Consider the following 20,803-nt stretch of genomic DNA (forward strand, 5'->3'; position numbering starts at 1 on the left):
AGTCGTTTAGGAATCCAACGCAACGTTTTCTTACATTTCTTGGAGCGAGTAGGGTGTCTCTTACAAGGATTCTGTTTTTTAGCGTAAAAAATGGTCGCTAAAGAAGCTTTAGGGACCCACTTGTATGTTTTCTTTGTTATATTACGATGAGTCTTGTGTCTCATGCTTTGTTTCAACTACAGAAGTTGAAGCTCTAGATGGTTGGGCTATAGGTACAGAAGATTCAACCTCTTGGACATACAATGTTTGGGTTATATTCCCTCAGGAGGTGATATCTTAGGGACTATTGCTTGAGTGGCATGGCTAAGAGTTTGTTTCTGTGTTGTGACACTCCCAGTCCCCCAATCAATAGTGCATTTGGTCGCTAGCATCCACTTGCGTCCTAGGTTTATATGCCTTCCATAGTTCCAACATGCATGACCAAAAAGTCTTGAGCTACGACCCCATTGTCATAATTGACAGAAGTGTGCCACATTCCAAAAATAGTAGTTTTTTTTCTTGTTGATACCCTTGACTTGGATAGTACTCTCAGATAGAGATGACTTTCCTGAACTGACACCACACTCCATATGCTAGCAGATTATATTTAGCATTTGTGTCCAATAAGGCGTTATATAGCACTTTTCCATAGGTGTTATTTAACTCAATAGGATATCGTAGAGGTGTATCAGAGTCCAACCACCATCCTCTGTTTCAACTTGAAATACATGTGTAACTCCAAGGTTGGCCTCTCATTGGCGTCTAACACATTGCTGTTGCTCCGTAGCCTCAGCTTGAGCTTGTATCTTTTTCAATTATGCTTGTGCCTTGGCTGCCTTTTTTTATGGATGGCATGTAGCTCCTCTTGGCTTAAAGGATCGTACTATCTTTTAAATTTACTCCCATTGAGGAATCCAATGGTTTCAACTCCATCAATAGTTTCTACACGAATGGTACCTTGTGGGGTGATTTTGCATACTCTATATGGTCCTTTTTCCGCATATTTCAATTTTTTCTTCTCGTTACGTACTCCATACATAAGGACTTTATCCCCAACCTTGATATCCTTGTTCTTTAAATGACGGTCAAACCATTTCTTTCTCCTATCTTTCTCCACAAGTGCATTTTGCACAGCCAATTTTCTTTCTTCATCTAACCTCTCAAAAGAATATATAAACCACTTGTTAGGAAAATGTAGGAAAATTAAGCCAAGTTCAACTAAAGGGTTACCATCGCAACTTCTTGTGAAGCTACTTGCAGACTAAAAATTACAAACTCCCATGGCGTAACTTCTTCTTGGCCATATACCATCTTGAATGGTGTACAATTAATAGCCACTTTGTAAGCAGTACGATAAGCCCATAGAGCTGATGTCAGCTTCAAGTCACAATTTGTATGAGCTTCCACTGTTTTGGTCAAGATAGATATTAAAGTCTTGTTAGTGCGCTCAGCTTGGGCATTTGCTTGTGGATAATAAGGTGTAGACTTATGGTGGGCTATCATGAAGTTTGTCATGAGCTCCTTTATCACTCCATTTATAAAATGAGTACCATTGTCACTCACAATCTCATGAGGACAATCAAATTGTGTAATAATGTTCTCAAAGAGAAACTTAGAATTTGACCTTGCATCAGCCTTGTGTGTCGCCTTGGCTTCCGCCCACTTTATCACATAGTCAGTGCAAACAATGGTATATCGAGATTGAGTGTTACGAGCTACCGGATTAATTGGGCCAACAAAGTCTAAGCCCCATTTTTCGAATGATTGAGTCACTTTAATAGGATGTAAGGGCATCTTATCCTTTCGTTGTGTGATCTTGTAACGTTGGCATTCATCACAAACCTTTTGCAAAAAGTGAGGCATCCTTGAATAAGGTAGGCCACCAATAGTCTGATTGCAACACCTTTCTAGCAGTTATTTCCCTTGAAAAATGTGCTCCGACTATACCCATGTGGCTTCTTGTAGTATGTATAAATCATGAGCACAACGTCTAAGAATATTGTCCTTCCCTAGCTGGTAGAGAGTTCCTGCAATTAGAGAATAAGGTTCACACATTCCTTAATAGTTTTTTAGCTATATTCTTATGAAGCTCTTTGGGACGTGGAAAACCATTAACTAAAAAGTTCATAATCTTCTCACTCCATTCAGGCATGGTCTCGACTAGGAACAGGGAAGTATCGGGCAATTCATCATCGATTCCAGTAGTGGCTTCACCATTGGGTATGCAAGACAAATGATCCGCCATGACATATCTTTTACCGCGCCTCACCACAATGGTAAAATCAAACTCAAGAAGAATTAATAACCATCATGTAATTATTCCCGTGGAACAAGGTTTATTCACTAGATAGAACAACGCTTGATGATCCACATAGAAAACAAACTTGTTGGAAAGAAGGTAGTAGAAAAATTTCTTTACTATGTAAATCATATCTAAACCTTCCCGCTCTGTGGTGGTGTAGTTCCTCTCAGCATCATTTAATTGACGACTTGCAAAGCTAATGCGGTAGTCCAATTTATGTTCTCTTGGTTGAGCTAGAACACATCTAATAGAAAAGTTTGATGCATCAATATGCACATGGAAAATTACATTCCAATTGGGCACTCGTAGGATGGGAGCACTTGTCAAGGACTTTTTTAATAACTCATAAGCATGGTCACACTCCACAGTCTAGTGGAACTCAATAAGAAGCTTGTACAATGATCAAGCTATCTCGACAAAGTTTAAAATAAACCACCGGTAATAACCAATAGGGCCCATGAACCTTTGAACTCCTTTATAGTTTGTAGGTAATGGAAAATTGGACACTATATGCTCTAAAATGACTCCATGTTGAACCCAAAATTGGCATTTGAAAGGGTTTAATGAGATGCGATACAATCTGCACTTTTTGTAAATATGATAGATGTTCATTCCAAGAAGAATAAACACAAAGGTCATCTAAGAAAGCTTCGCAAAACTCCCTAAAAGTTTCCTAAAAGCAGGGTTTATTAATCTTTGGAAGGTAGCGGGGGCATTGGTTAAGCCAAAAGCCATAACGCAAAACGCGAACACTCCAACTTTGGTTATAGAAGTAGGTTTAGCTTGGTCCTCTGGTGCAATTGTGATTTGTTTGTAGCCAGAGTACCCATCTAAAAAGCTATTAGCTTCCTTCCCTGCAACTCTTTCAAGCATATGTTCCGAATATGGCAAGGGGTAATGATCTCTCCTAGTGGTGGCATTGACCTTCTTGAGATCCACACACACTCTAAGTTTCCCATTCTTTTTTGGCACAATAACTATTGGAGACACCCATTCTTAGTGCTCAATAGGAGTATATGAATCCACATTTGAACAATCTTTGCATACTTAGGATTCACTGGGTAGGTCGTTGCTGGACTCGTTTACCCATGCTATTCATGGGAATTGTGTGTTGCACCACGGAAGGTGTTACACCTTTTATATCATGATATGTCTAAGTAAATATATCCTTGAATTCCTTGAGAAGATCCTTAAGTACATATTCTTCTGTGTCAGATCTTGGGCAATGAAAACACGTTTGGATTGAGCTATATGCATTGCTCCTATCATATTTAAAGGTATGTGTTGTGGCATTTCATCCCCCTCAGGTGTTACCCAGGTCGTCCCCCTATTTCCCCAAGTGTTCATGGTTGCTTCTAGGTGGACCCAATCCACATTATCAGACTCAATCATCTCAGGTTGAACATCCATATAAGGGAAATCTTTCCCAACATCAGTGTCCTTTTTACACCTGTAACAACACTGCAATGGGTCCGAGTGAGTTGTGGTGTCAGATCTATGATCAATCATAAATTTGTTTCCTAGAGGATGTGCTCGACCAGGTATAAGGTCAACTTGAATGACAGAGTCTTGGAACTATAAGTAGACATGGTTTTTAGACCAGTCATGCACCATTTTTGCTTCCCTCATGAAAGGACGTCCTAAGATCATCTCAATGACATAGTGTGCTTGGAAAAATCCATAACAATGAAGGTATGCCTTATTTTGTGTCCAAGGTCCTTGATCTTGAGACTTCTAGCATCCCAATAGGTTTAATAATAGTCGCATTGGCCATCTTTACCAGTATGTTTATAGTCCAAGATGAGGTCTTCCCATAGATTCCTATTAATTTTTAGTTACAATGCTAACCTCAACGCCACCATCAAAGATTCCCTTTGTAGTTAATCCCTTGGTAGTGATTGGTATGGTCACATTGGATTCATCACCTTCAAAATATTATCCCAACTTGTTAACATGTATTTCAACAATAGAGTTTTCATCTAGGTTGGGTTGTGGATTTAAATGTTCCTCCTCTGTTGGCACCTCCCTAGCTCCATCCATCTATGCAAATTGTGGTAGCCTGACTTTTAGTTCTCCATTGAGGAAAGCTCGAAGAGCTAAGAATAGCTCGGGGTCTCCATATAGTTTAGACATGATGGTGGTTCTAACTTCTGAAGCCATGAAATCCATCAATTTGGCAATGTTTGATGACACTTTTTGGGCTTCAGTCCCTTGACAAGGGGAAGATGGGATCTCCATTTCTTTGATAGGGTCAAGTAATCCCTTTGTAAACATTCTCTCCCCAACAAGAAAGGAGTACGCCCACTTCCCAATGACTTAAAGTCACTTTCTTCTTGGATGAAACTAGGTATGGCTAGTGGTCTATGGTCTTTGTGAGGTTGATTTTGCGTAGGGAACATTGTGTCTGTAATTTGGATCTACCTAGGTGCTAGCTCTAGACCCCTTTGGATCTCTTCTACAAAACTCATTAATTGCTTGACTCGCTTGATCTCCTCTATAGGGTTTGGGTAAGTTCCTATCTTCTTCTTGGGTCTCTTGGGTCCTGGTCATTGTGGCTCATGATTATCTTCCTTGGTTGTTTTTTTCTTAGTGACCGTTTTTGTCTCCATGGTCTCATTCAAATTAGAATCCTCTTCAACGTCGTTCATATACACTGGATCGTCACTAGTCCCTATGTTGGTCTTTGAATTGGGGTCTCACTTTGGTGCTTTTTGTGATCTCTTCCTTCGTGTTTTCTTCTTCTTCTTAGATTGGGCAATTGATGCTGTGTCTCTTTCTTCAAGAATATAATTTTGGTTTGGAGCATCAATCATGTGAGTACATTTACTGGTACCACAGATGTACTTTGTGATGGCTCCTCGGTAGCCTCAATTAAGTTCAAAGGCATGATCTTTGGTGCATTTGGATTATTAGGACATTGGACACTCAGATGATCTATGACACATCAATTGCACAAGAGTATCGGCATTGTAGTTGTACTCACTTGATTGGTTTGTATTATTGTGGCATTCTTTTGTTGTCTAATAGGACACTCGGCTACATGATGTGGACCCCCACACTCGTAGCATTGAAGAGGTGGTCTCTTGGCAGTGAAATTGATATTTTGGCCTCTTGTCGCAAGAGTAGCTACTTGATAGACAAGTTTGACTTGTCCCCAATAGTCCTCCATATAGTATTATTGACTTTCTTCAAGTGCATCAATCACATAGGAAATATTAGGGTCTAACTCATCCTTGCAATCCACACAAGCAATAGATGACTCACAACCCACTTGATTCACATAAGTGATTCTCGGATGTGGGGGTTGCGGTCCTAGCACTGGAGGTGGTAATGGTATTGTTTGAACAACATTTTGGGCCCTAGGAACCATAGAGGTGGGGCCGGCATCAATGCAAGCACTTGAGGTGTGTTCGTCCATGCTAAGGTTGGTCTATTGGCCATCGCGTGTTTAAATACTATGCAATCCTTGGCTTGATGACCATACCTCCCACATGCATTGCAATTCCCATTAAATTTTACTCTAAACATAGGGCATTCTTTAGTACTATGTGGACCAAAGCAAACTGAGCACCATTGTTGCTCCTTTCTTGGATATATATGATTGTTTTGTGGAGCACGATTGTCTCTAAGACTTTCTTGAATGGCCTTGGTCAGATCTACTAACGTCATCTTAGATACCTTGGGCTCTTTAGCAGTAGGCTTTATGGTCATTGGCTCATGCCCCGATGCTTGCGAGCTAGTAGATTTAGGCTCAATAACACTCTTTCTCCTTGAATCATTAAATTGTCCTCCAATTGGATCGCATTGGTGGTGACTGCTTCCCAAGTGGTGATAACTCTAATGACTAGGCCATTGTAGATATCCTAATGTCGTAGTCCCCTAATGAATCTATCAAACAATTGGTTAGCGCACAGTCAAAGTTGTTGGTCTTTCCCTCATCGATAGAGATAATTCCCAATCATTACATAGTTGGCTACTTCAATCTCTATTGCCCTTCATCTTTGTTTACTCATATCTTATGGAAATAATTTCTAAGTCATATATTCCACCACATATCTACTCCATTGTGGTGTTACTGAAATTTGAAATAATGTGGCATGGGGTATGGTGGCTCTTTATTTACATTGAGAGCAATTGTTCACATAATCATGAATGTATCTCTTTATGGTATGTCAATAAACTCCCAACCAAGTCAACCGTCGTAAGGTTTGATCTTGTGTAAAATGCATACCTACTACCGTCTACCTTTGCATATGGCCAGGAGACAGTGGAGTATATAGATGCATACACTTACCTTGGTGTGGTCTTTAGTGGCCCAATTTTTTCTTTGAGGAGAGCAGCAGAGACTAGGCTAATGAGAGTGTATGCGGCTTTAGGGAAGATGGAGAGGATGTGAACCTTGAATGAAACTATGACTTTTTTATATCGTTGGGATTTTTGGAGATGAGAGGCTACACCCCAAAAGCACTCCCTCTCGTATGTACTCTTTCAAGAACAGTCTCCTAAGAGGAGGGTAAATCATTTTATCTTCCACCCTTAGGGTCCTATACAAATCTCCAGACTTCCCACTCAAGGTCAATCTTAAAGCATTACTCTTAAGCAGCTCATTGTGTTCTCCTAGGGAATCACATATTTGTTCAAATACTTCGATATGCTTTCTCACATCCCTATCTCCACTAAATTTTGGTGTGAGCTTGGCCATTTGTACTACCTTACTTCTAGGCTCTCTATCAGGAGTGTTACGCATATTCTCAGCAATAGATCGACTGATAGCTAGAGAAAATGTTGCCAAGTCACCTAAGTGAGCAGGTATAGTGGGGACAAGCGCTCTTGGGACTACATGTCGAATGGGGATTGGCATCGGGTTAGGCATATGGGTGATCTTTGGGTCCCAAGCTAGGTATGATGTTGTGCTATGTGGTGGTCCAAAGTTCATATGTGTGGCCCTGGACATATAGACATGGGACGTGACATGCTAATGCTAGCTAGTATGGTCTCATTGAGATAAGGGCTTGGATGTTGTGATCGTGGAGCATAAGTTATTGAAACAATGGGAGGGGTAGGAGCTACATGAGCATGAGGAGCCATAGGTGCATATGATTGATACACACTTGTAGGTACTGTTGCAGGCATTGAGCCACCATGTAGTTGCTTTACTAATAAATGAGGTCCATGGCGTGTTTTTTTTCATTCCCATCACAGGGGTAGGCATGGTAGCCGTGGTTTCATCAAGGGAAAGATGAGCTAAACTTAGAAAATTAAAGCTATTGCTTGTGTGCTCAGATTGTACTGAGACCCCTGGCAAAACAATATATGGAGGATCCATCGGGGTTATTAAGGGAGTCTCCATTTGTGATAAAGTTGGTTTCTTAGCTTTCCCTATGTCCAAGAATCTCATGAGACCCATTGAAGGCATGTGGATACCTTTGTTTTACCTCTCCAGCTCAATAACCATATGGATGACATCACAAACTCTTTGTTGTTGCTCCTCTATGCTAGTAGCACCCGATGTGGATTGTAGGACATCTAACCAACCCACGTGATATGTGTGACCTGTGTATAGGTCAGTTAAAGTCTCTGTTTGTAGTTTTTCATTTAGAAATGCTCCATCTAGGATTGAGGTGCTAGGGGTGTCCATTGAACTAGACGCAATGTGACTCTCTATGGTTTGACCCTTAGTGGTTGCTAATTCAGGAGTACTCGATTGCTCGACTAGCATGGATGTTGACATAGGGGCCTTAGCCTTTAACTCTCTCCATTGCTCTACCTTGCATAAGCTTTCAATTTTCTTTCCCCTAGCTTCCCTAGCTACAAGGATATATCGCTCAACCTCTTACACTTCGGCAAGGCTTCTACCATCATGTAATATAACCTTGGAGGGAAATAGCTCTGAAGAGTCAGGGAGTGCAATGAATGGAGTATTCACATGCACACTTTCCAAGAGCATTGGGTCTACATTGGTCATGAATGGTAAATTTACTTTCCCACCCCCTTCATTTACATCACTAGCTCCATGTTCGGAGCAAGTGGCTCTATAATAGTCTCTTTCAAGTAGCTAAGCACGCTCGGTCAGACCGTCGGTCCATGGCATGCATGCCTTGGCTCTAACTATCAGGATTGGGCATCGGGTAACCTTCCATGACGTTGTAATCAGAGGAAGAGTCACTAGATGCAATATGTGGGTCCTGAGTGCTACTACCTTGGGTTTCTGCTAAGGGCCTAGAGCCAAATGTGGAGGAATAATGGGTGCTTGCATAAACGAAGACACTCTGTTTGGTGGACACAGTGGACTGACACATAAAAGGCGGATATACACCAAACTTTGTTGTAATCGCTCATTTTTTCAAAAGAAGTGGTGTAATTCTGCTAATCAGGATTCTCAATTGTAATATATTCTGTCATTCCCTCTTAGCCTACACACCATGTAAGTGGCCCAATGGCCGTGGGAAAATCCCCCTAGCTCTTAAGTCAAAACCCCTAGTTTTGAAAAACACACAATCACTAGTTTGGAAAAGGATTGGACGTCGACTGTGAGAGCTCTTTGCTGCTACAAATAATAATCTGCTTTTCTCCTTGTCTGGTAATTAGAATTCGATTCCAAATAGCACATTATGTTCCTTGTCTCTTGCTCTACAATCCAAGTGTAATCATTCTCAATTTTGTTGTGGTTTGCGACGTCTTATTTGCGAGATAAATGTATTGATTTGAGGTCTTAAATGGTTGTTTTTTGATGTTTTGACCTTGTAAAAGTGTTTCTATGCTTAAGGGGGACCTTTTGGTGTAGTTATGCTTCAATTTTTTGCACATTTTTTTGTGATGGATCGTGATTTATGTAGCTTCCCAGATGACTGCAAAATTTGGTAGGAATGTGCCCTTAGGTGTTGTAATACCTCTCGTTCCTTAAGTTTTGTTGCATTCCGAATTTGTTTGGATGCTCAAAATGCATGATGATCTAGAGTGGTGAGATCGGACATAGACTAATTTTCTGACTATGAAGTGGTTAATTTGCTTTTGTAGTAGTATGAATAGTCCTCTAAGTTCACTTTGGTGAGATTGACACTCTCATTAAGTCTCCTTGCCCCATCCTGAGTTCCTTCCTTGCATATTGATACTATGTTAGTAACAAAAAGCTATGCTGTAGACGTCCATCACAACGACCCGCTAACATTGGTGCCATTGCCGGCGAAGTCGATCCTTAGGTGGTCAGTACTCAGTTGTATGAAAAATCCCTTCCAAAGATTTTGACACCCTTTTCATTTACACATAGACAGTAAAGCAGCTAGACATATATTTTCCCATGCTTGGAAAGGACTGTTTCACCATACACTTCGTTGTCATTTTTGTATTGTTAAATTCATTGATGATTGTACATCTATTTCAGTTAATAGGAGTAGGCTAAGTTAAAAATTCCACCATCAATTGGGCCCAAAAGGATCAGGGTAAAAACTCTCTAAAACCTTATTTTGGTGCCGAAGACCATAACTTTGAAAAGTTGTAAAATTGATCGTCAGAGCTTCAAAGCTGAACTAAACTGGCAAAAGGGGATATACAAGCTTATAATGGACAAACTGTGCAGATTTCTTGCAGCTTGCCTACCAAACATGGATCACGATCCATGTACCTTTCATGCCAAGTGAGCAGAAATTGTTTCCTCTGTTTAGAACTGACTCTCAGACATTAGAATCTTGAGTTTGGCCAGAAATAGGGTCCTAAAAGAATATCCAAATCAGGAAACTAGGTTAAGCAGAGCAAAAGTTGTGAAAAGTGAGAAAATTTGGGGAAACTAAACTTTTATTTGTCCAAATTCCAAAAGGTCTGAGAATTGGGTTCAACTAAAAACAAAGAACCAGCAGGACAAGAAAACATGACCAGATGCTGTCAAACATGGATCGTGATCCATGTACCTGGTAGACATTTGCAAGGGAAATTTGATCAGTGCACTCCTGAGAACTAAGGGAACTTTTCCAAAAGGATCCACATCACAAAAGTAAAAAGCCTGATCAAAATACCAAAAAAGGAGTTGTTTGCAATGAACCGCAAAGTAGACACAAAATCTTGGTTTTGACCTAAAAAGTGGTCCAAATCCAAAAACATTTGGTAAAGAGCATCACCACACCCTCTGTCACAAAGTCACCAAAGGTCATACCAAAATCCTTCCAAACATGGATCGCGATCCATGTACCTTTATGAAATTTTGAGCTGATATTTCACAGGTAGAAAATTGATAACATTTGAAGTAGTTTCTCCTAAACCACTCTTATAAAAAAAGGTAAAAAGGTGGGACAAATGGGCATAAGACAGATCAAGGGGGAAACCACTGAAACAGATCCCAAAATTGACTTTTGGTTGACCTAAAAAACTCCAAATCACACAAAAACCATATAGCTAGCATCAATAGACCAAGGACAAGTTGTGTGCTAAGTTTTATTGCATTCTGGCACTGAGGTACATGGATCGCGAGTTCCTTTGACACAATCCGATACAAAACTTGCACCATAGCTAGATGACATCACACGGAGTCTAGTGGTCTTTTCAAAACTAAATTTGGATATAAAAAATAGACCAAAAGCCCAAAACTACCAAGTACTTTGGTAAAATGTCAGAATTGACCTAAATATCAATCCAAAGGTCCATTTCCAAAAAGATTGATACCATAGGACCTACTAATCATGCTAAATTTGATGGTACCAAGAAAAGTCAGTTTGGCCTCCTTACATGGATCGCGATCCATGTTCCTCTAAGTCAGCATAAGAGCAGAATTTGACCATAGAGAGAGGTAGTTTCCCGGAACCTGGTGGCTTTTTCAAAATTGAAATTGGACCTGAATTGTTGATGTTGTAAGGGAAGGGCCATGCCCTGAGGACATGATCAGTCCACAAAGGGGAATACGCCCAAAGCTTCCTGGAAAGCTTCAAGCTTCTCACAAGACAAAGCCTTTGTGAAAGATCTGCAAGGTTGTTCTGTGTTGGCACATAAGCCAAGCTCATCTCTCCTGCTGAGAGCCTCTCCCTGACATAGTGGTAATGCACCTCAATGTGCTTTGTGCAAGCATGAAAAACTGGGTTCCTTGCAACTGCCAATGCGCTCTGACTGTCAGTGTAGATAGTGTTGGCAGTGTCCTATCCAACACCCAAATAAACCATAAGGAATTTGAGCCATACACACTCAACCGTAGCTGTGAAGACTGCACTGTACTCAGCCTCACAACTCGCAGTGGCCATAGTAGGTTGCTTCTTGCTCAACCATGATATACATGAACTGCCAAGCATGAAACAAAAACCACTTGTGGACACTCATGTGTCAAAACAACTAGCCCAATCTGAGTCCGAAAAAGCATGTAAGTCTGGCGGCAATGATCCCCCTTGGGATAAAACAAGCCAAGATGTAAAGTGCCACTAAGGTAGCGGAAAATCCTCTTGACAGCCTGCCAATGCTTAGACCCTGGGCTATGCATAAATCTTCTAACTTGTGAGACTGCAAACTGAATATCTGGCCCCGTGTTGCATACATAAATGAGGCAGCCAACAACAGTTTGGTAAAGAGTGACATCAGCAAGATCGCCAGCATCATGTAGACTCAACTTCAAACCTATTTCCATGGGAGTGGCAATAGGTTTGCAATCCTCAAATCTAGACTTACATAGCAATGTCTCTATGTAACTTTTCTGACACAAGGCAATACCACCATCACACTGCTTAAACTGTATACCCATGTAATGATGAAATAGCCCCAAATTTTGAAAGTAGCATTCAAATCAGCCTTAAATTCAACAATATGTCTGTCATTTGGTCCAGTGATCAGCAAATCATCGCCATAAAGAACCACAATGAGAAGTACATCACCCACACGCTTTACATACAATGTACTTTTTGTTGGACTATTACGAAAGCCTCTTCTGACCAAATGAGTGTCAGCTTTCTCATACCAAGCCCGAGGAGATTGCTTCAACCCATACAAAGCCTTCTTACATTTGCACAATTTGTCCTCTTGTCCTTTTATGACAAAACCACGAGGCTGTGTTCCATAAACCTCCTCGAATATGTCACCATTCAAGAAAGCAGTAACAATGTCTGATTGATGTACATCCCAACCAAAATGAGTAGCCAATGCACATAGAGAACGCACAGTAGTCATACGACAAGTGGGAGCAAAAGTCTCTTCATAATCTATGCCTTTTTGCAGTGCATAACCGTTTGCAACAAGTCGAGCCTTATGGCGATCGATCTCACCATCCGGCTTGCGTTTCAACTTGTAAACCCACTTCATACGAATGGCCTTTTTTCTAGGAGGCTAATCACAAAAAGTCCATGTGTCATTTTCTATAAGTGCATCATATTCTGATTGCATGGCAGCCATCCAACTTTCTGAATTCTGTGCTTCATCAAAAGACAGAGGCTCCTCAACATCATGTAAGCTAGACACAGCCAAAGCATAACAATCTGATGCATAAGATGCATGGTGAGATCCTGAACGAGTACGACTAGACAAAGCTGCATCCAATTTACTGTCACGCAAAGTGTGCACCAACCATTTTGGCATACCTCTAGCCTGCTCATTTTCAGCCCTTTCCTCATAAAGTACATCATGTATATCTGCATCAATAATAGGCTAATGTGTAACATTTTCAGAAACCCCCATAGGCTGTACATTTGCCTCATTGGAAATTACATTCGTATTTCCACCACTGAAAAGAGGCAACAAAGTGTCATAAATGTCCTGTGAGCTTACATTACTGTCTCTAGTACATGATAGCAAGGGCTGAACAGAATCTTCCACAAACAGTACATCCTGTGAAACCAGAATACGCTTTGTCTGCGGATGATATAAGTTGTAAGCTTTGCTTTCAACACTATAACCAACAAAAATACATTTGACAGCCTTATCATCCAATTTTCTGCACTGAGTTTGTGGCACCAAAGCATATGCCAAACAGCCAAAAACACGCATGTGCTCAATAGAAGGCTTTCTATCATGCCATGCTTCATATGGAGTAATAGACTGCAAAGCTTTCGTAGGACACCTATCTAGTACATAAGTGGCACACTTGATGGCCTCAAGCCAAAAAGAATGCGGCAAAGCTTGACTTTTGACCATACATCGTGCCATTTCCGTAAGTGACCTGTTTTTTCTCTCAGCAACACCATTTTGCTGAGGTGTATAAGGCACTGTACATTTCTTTTTAACCCACGACTAGCCAGAAATGCATTGAATTCATGAGACATATACTCCCCCCCTCGATCAAAACGGAGGGTGTCCATAGTACATTTCGAGACATTTTCAGCCATAGCCAGAAATTGTTTGAAGCACATAAAAACTTCGGACTTCGCTTTTAGCGGAAATACCCATGCATGCCCGGAGTAATCATCAATGAAAGTCACGAAGTAAAGGTAATTGACCAAGGACGGAGTTTGCATGGGCCCACATATATCACTATGCACAATCGGCAACCTGCATGTGGCCCGAACTGAAGCATCCTTTAGAAACTTAGAACTTTGCATCTTACCCAAAATACAACATTCACAAACATGCTTGAGAGGTGCTTCAAGAGGCGGCAAAGAAGAAACCATATCAGATTTTTGCAAACGCAGCAAACTTGCAAAATTTAGATGACCAAAACGTGCATGCCATAGTTTTGCATCTGAAATAGCCCTTGAATCTGCAACAGGATTTGCAAAATTTTCTCCACACTTGTCATACAAAGTGAGCTTATACAGTCCAGGGCACAAAAGGCTAGATGCAGCAATTTCATCACCAAAACTGAGATCATGAACAGTAAATCTATCATCCACAAATTTGACTACAAGTCCAAGTCTAGCAAGTGCAGATATAGACAAGAGATTCTTCTTGATTCCAGATACATAAAGTGCATCAACAAGTGTGAAGGAATTGCCATTTTCAGCAGTAAGTACAATCTTTCCAACTCCTTGAAATGAATAAGAGGCATTGTTGGCACAAGTGATTGAATTCCCATGAGGGACAGCCTCGAGAGATGTAAACAATTCACGATGTGAGGTAATGTGCTTTGTAGCACCACTGTCAAAATACCACCCATGTGAATCTGCAGCAACTGACAAGTATGCATCATGGAGAGTAGGATTGTAAGTGCACTCTGCGCTAAAAGCCCATTCTGCATCGACATCAGCATTACAGTCTCCTTTTACAGAAGACTCAACAATGGCTGCATTTGTAGTGGAACCAGCATTTGCAGTGGAACCACCCTCTTTCTTCTTAGCCTCTTTGGCCTTCAACTTAGGACATGACTTGATCAAGTGATCATTAGCTTTAGAATAATGGCAACGCATCTTCTTTTTGCCCTTATCACCAAAATTTCCAGACGAATTGCTGTCAGCAGAAGCATTAGGAACAGAATTTTTGCCACTCGCAGCAGAACCATAAGAAGTGGCTGCATTGCTGTTACCACCCTTTCTTTGAGAAGCAATAAAGGCATGTTCAACTACACGCTGCCTAGTCTTGTTTTTCTTGGAAAGTGACTCTTGCAACAGCAATGTGCATAATGCATCAAACTTGACAACTTCAGGATTTCCTTGGGTCATAAGTCTCCAAGTACTAGCAAAAGTCTGGTAAGGATCTGGTAAGGCATCAAGAACAGTCTGCACAAGGGAACTGTCTGAAATGACTTCACCTGCAGAAATAAGTTGCTCATTGATATCCTTGAAACCAGCAAGAAAAGTGTCCATATCATCTTCCTCATGCATAATCTTCGACTCCAGCTCTTTACGCAACAAAGCAATTTTAGCCTCATTTCGACTTGCATAAAGACTAGCCAAAATATCCCAATCGTGTTTTGTAGATTTTGATGTGAGGAACAATGGTGCGCTTCGCAGACAATGCAATCAATGCATGAGCCTGCGCATCCTTTACATCCCAACGAGGTTGTTCAGTCGTAGGCAAAACAACTCTAATAGCAACAATCCTTGCAGCAAGACCTGCAACATCCTCAACATCGCCTACATCCTCAGAACCAGGACGTACATCAATGCCCTGCACAATGTTCCAGACGCCCTTTGACACAAGAACATGTTGCATCATATAAGCCCACATAGGGTAGTTGTCCCCATCCAACCTGTCCTTAGTAGCAAACATCTTGAACACATTTGTGTTGTTGTTGTCAGCCATGGTAAATGCTGCACCTGATGTGAAAACTGCCCGAAAATAGGAGACACGGAGCGGGAACAACGTGCTATATAGCACACACCATAGGAGACTATGAGGCACCTGTTATGCAGAAAACGGCATTGACAGAAACTTTGCACAAAATGACAAAATAGCCCGTGCAGTACTGCTTGTACTGGAAACGGAGGCCGAAATGAGCCCAAATCAGAAAGGGTGAGCCCGAATCCAAAATATTTGTTGACCTGCGTATGCTTGCCAGAGCTCAATGAAATTGGAGAAAGTGAGCAGGCGTGTGCTGGAGCAGCTGGCGACTAAGCCCGGGAGGACGCAACGTGCTTTGATACCAATTGTTGGAATTAGGGTTGCAGAGAAACGCACACAGATTGGAGAAGACGAAGTAAGCTCAAGGCACACAATAGAGAGTGTATTACTTAGTATGCAATGGAAAGATATATAGCCCTAGAGTGATGCGCGGAACCAGGGGAGGAACCTAAACCGGCATACATTGCCATAGACCTACAGAAGAAGAAGAGAGACTTCTAATAGATACACTCAAACGGTATAAATATGTGTTTGCTTGGTCATACAAAGACCTGAAGGGGATAGATATAGAGATCTCTCAGCACACGATACCCTTAAAAGCGATGCCAGACCACAAAGACAGCGTCCTTATACATACAATGAGACTTTTGCCAAGAAATTAAGGAGGAGATAGACAAACTGAAGGATGCGAAGTTTATCTACGAGATTGAACACACCGATTAGGTATCCCCAATTGTGGTAGTACCCAAAAAGAATGGCAAACTACATGTCTGTGTAAACCTCAAACAGGTAAATGATGCCACCATCACGGACAATTATCCACTACCAATAACAAATCATGTTATCGAGAGAGTTGCGGGGAAGGAGGCCTATAGTTTTCTAGATGGTTTCTCAGGCTACAACCAGTTAACCATAAAAGCAGATTTTCAGCATAAGACGGTTTTGCAACAAAATGGGGCATATTTGCATATAGAATAATGCCTTTCGGCCTGACCAATGCACCTGCCACTTTTCAAAGACTAATGAGCCATGAAATGGGGCATATTTGCATATAGAATAATGCCTTTCGGCCTGACCAATGCACCTGCCACTTTTCAAAGACTAATGAGTCATGAATTCAAGGAATATCTTAGACAATTTTTAAAGATTTACATGGATGATCTTTGTGTTCATTCTCACCTGAGAAGTGATCACATAATGCATCTAGAGAAAGTCTTCAAAAAATGCAGAACTTATTGCATTTGCTTAAACCCAAAGAAATGTGTCTTCATGGTAAGATAAGGTAAAATTTTGGGCCACATTGTGTCCAAAAACGGGATTTCCACAAATCAAGAAAAGATACAAATAATTGCCGCACTACTGAGACCAAAAAAAATGAAAGAAGTGCAGGCATTTATGGGTCATTGCGGGTACTATAGGTGCTTCATATACATGTATGATGTAATAGCTAAGCCGTTACATGCCCTCATTGCTAAATTTGAATGGATAGAAGAATGCGAGCTGGCTTTTCACAAATTGAAGCAGGGATTAATCTCTGATCCAATTTTGCAAGCCCTTGACTGGAGCAAGATCTTTCACGTTCATGTTGATGCACCCGCCTATGCTACAGGATGCATATTAGCCCAACCAGGAGAGAAGAAAATGGATTTTCCCATTTGCGGCTCTAGTAGACAGCTAAACAACATGGATAAAAATTATACCATTATGGAAAGAGAAGGTCTAGGAATGATATATGTTGTCAAAAAATTTAGACCTTACCTTCTTGCAAACAAATTCATTTTTTTCTTAGATCACCAAGCACTATTATATCTGGTAAACAAACCTTGCAACACTGGAAGGATTATTTGCTAGTTTATACTATTGCTTGAGTTTGATCTCATAGTAGTCGTTAAAAAGAGGACTACACACACACACACACACACACACACACACACACACACACACACACACACACACACACACACACACACACACACACACACACACACATGAGCAGATCATCTTTTGAGACTGTTCCATGGGGAAGCACCTGAAGGTATTGATGATGATCTTCCAGATTCATACCTATCTAACATTGAAATGGTTTTGAGATGGAGTGAAGAGGTCATCCCTCTACTCACAATCGGATCATTACAGGTAGAACAACAACCATCAATCATACATTGAACAAGAAATCTCCAGCTTTTGGCCAGAGGACTGTACAAGCATGGTAAGGATGGGATTTTGAGACTATGTGTACAGCCGGATGAATACAAATACTACCTCAAACAGGCTCATATACAAAATAGGTGTTTCACAATGGAGAAATGCAAACATACCAAAGACTAAAGAGACTAGGAGTCTACTGGCAAAACATGGAAAACAACGTCCATACTTATGTAAAATCATGTGATATCTATACAAAGTGAGCTCCAATGGAAGATGCCACCCTGTTTCGAGTAGTACAAGCACCCAAATGGAGTACTCACATAACCGAGTACTTAGAAAACAAGATCTTCTTAGAGGGATGGGGTAAGAAAAGAATGAGAACTGTAGCAGAAGAAGCAAAACATTATCTGCTAATTGCAAACCAACTGTACAGCGAAGAAAAGATGAACAATTACGATTGTGTGCTGCGAAAAGCGAAATATTCTCTATCCTAGAGCAAGCACACTCAGACCAGCCAGGGGAAAATTTCTCTGATGATAAAACTGCAAAGCTAGTACTTCACTCAGGCATATGGTGGCCAACCCTGTTTAGGGATGCAAAGGCCTATGTCATAAGATGTGCTGAATATCAACGCACAAAACCACCACTATAGAAAGATGAAATTCCATTACGACCAATGATGGGAGTACGAGCTTTTGCCAAATGGAGCATCGACTTTATTGGCCCCATCATTCCTCCTGCATATAGGTCACACACACAATACATCATAGTAGCAACATATTACATGACCAAATGGGCAGAAGAAAAGACAACACAGACAAGTGATGCAAGGACTACGGCTCAGTTCCTTTACGAATATGTCTTTACTAGATACGGTCTACCCATTGAAATAGTGAGTGATAGTATTGAAAGCTTACTTGATGAATTCATGGTGATCCATCGCGAATCAGCACCCTATCACCCACAAGCTAATAGACAAGCCGAGAGTACCAATAAAATCCTATGCACGGTGCTCACCAAAATAGTATTCGACTCAAGAAATGATTGGGATCAAAAGATACACACTGCATTATAGGCTCACAAGGTAGCTTTTAAAACTTATATCGGGACCACATTAGTTAACCTTATGTTCGAGATTAATGCAATTCTACCCATGGAATTCTTAATTAAAACATTACGATTTGCAACACAACTAGGATGGACGGGACACGAGCTATCAGAGAGACTAGACACCCTGGAGCAATTAGATGAAACCAGAGTGAGAGTGGTACCCGGGATATATGCTCAAAAAAGACAAATGAAAGCTTTCCATGATCAACATGTGATTAGCAAGGAGTTCCAAAAAGGGGATTACGTTTTGGTGTATACCCTAAAACAACACTCCAAAAAACTCAAAAAGCGAGGGATGGGGCCTTTTGTAATACATGATATATCACAAAGTGGCGCCATCAAGCTTGCAACATTGGCAGGTGAGGAGATGCCAAATTGGATGAGTGGCTACAGATTAATGAAATATCTTCTTCCGCTGACACCAAAAGAACTCCAAACAATACATGCAGCAGATCGGGGCAAAAGTTGAGCCCATGACATTTAGGAACAGGCACAACAAGAAGCCAAAATCAGAATATTAAAGCAGAAGGAGCGGAAAAACCTTTAGAGAAATGACCAACAAAACAATTGTACAATTCCCTTTCCATAACATCCATACAAACGGAGTCTACATGGTTTGGTGGCATAGATTTATGCGTTATGTTGCAACTTGAAGTGCACGAGCGAGAGCGTGTGTCTGAGTTTGTGCAGCGATGGAGAAGAGAGGAGAAGAGGAGACCTTGTGTTTGCAGGGGCTCAAGCTCACTCTCTACATGTGAGCCCCCTTATTTGATTATGTACATAATGAATAAGTATAGTGGGCGGGCCCCTGGCCTAACCGGCCACATGGGGCTTTACCCCAACAACCTCCCACGTAAAGGCCAATGTGGCCGTGAGAGAAAAGAAAACCGTACAAAACTTGTACAAGGCCATCACAAGTATGACCTCAGCCAACGCCCACTGGCTCACTGAATTTGTGTGCATCCAGCTCTAATCGTAGAGAAAGTATAGAGCGATCGACACCATACTCCTCACCAAAGCCGCACACATCCTGTATGTATCTCACCATCTGCTGCAAAGTGCCGCTATGCTCAAGGCCAACGTCAGTCTCACTGCACGACTAACTGCTCCCACTGCAAATGCACGTACTGCAAATGCAATCTCGGGTCTTGAGATCCGTATCTCGTATATGAGACTCCCAAATGCTGATGCAATCCTAGCAATATCTACCAATTTGACCATCTCAGTCATGCGCACCAAGAGCATTTGTCTGTCCTAAACCCTGTGTGGCAAGAGCAATGCCTAGCTCTAACTCATGCATATCCATGAATGTGTGAATCACGGCTGAATCCTCAACATTCAAGCCATCCATATCCGTCATCGTATCCACAAATGACATGCCCTGCTGCACAACTTTCTATACAACTGGCTCAACATGCTCACAAACTGGAGCATCATGTAACCTATCCGCAAAGGAGACATGCCTCGCCTCTCTACATAGCTGCGTACTCACAAAGACTGTGCCGTCTCGTACATGACGTACTCGCATCGCATGAATCGTGCCAACACTAGCACCTCTCACTATGACTAGATGTCCATGATGCAATCTAAAACTATGCTCATCCAACACTACTTGGCATCCGTTGTCTCGTAACTGACTCACAAAGATCAAGCTCTACGTCAAACCTGACACATGGCATACATCTCGCAAGGTATGATGCACCACTTAGCAACAATAGTCTGACATCTCCTGCACCAACTATGTCATGCAGTGAATCATCAGCTAGACACACATGTCCAAGCATACCACTAGCATATGTGATAAACCACTCCCGACTCGGCGTGACATAAAATCCAGCACTCACATCTAGTATCCAATGCGAAGGTAATGTGTCATCAAAAACCGACATAAGAAAGTCAAGAGTAAATATGGAAGCAAAGGTGACATCTCCGTCATGCGTAGCCACATACACTACATCTGCTCCCACATCATCCAAAGTGATAGCATCCTGCTTGTGCTGTCTCCTCCGCTGTCTCATCCACCGAAAACAATGCCTACATACATCCCCTATATGACCACAATGCCAACACACAACATCTCTATGTCTG

This window comes from Adiantum capillus-veneris, chromosome 15, assembly GCF_014529385.1.
Source record: "Adiantum capillus-veneris isolate H3 chromosome 15, ASM1452938v2, whole genome shotgun sequence".
Lineage (NCBI taxonomy): Eukaryota > Viridiplantae > Streptophyta > Polypodiopsida > Polypodiales > Pteridaceae > Adiantum > Adiantum capillus-veneris.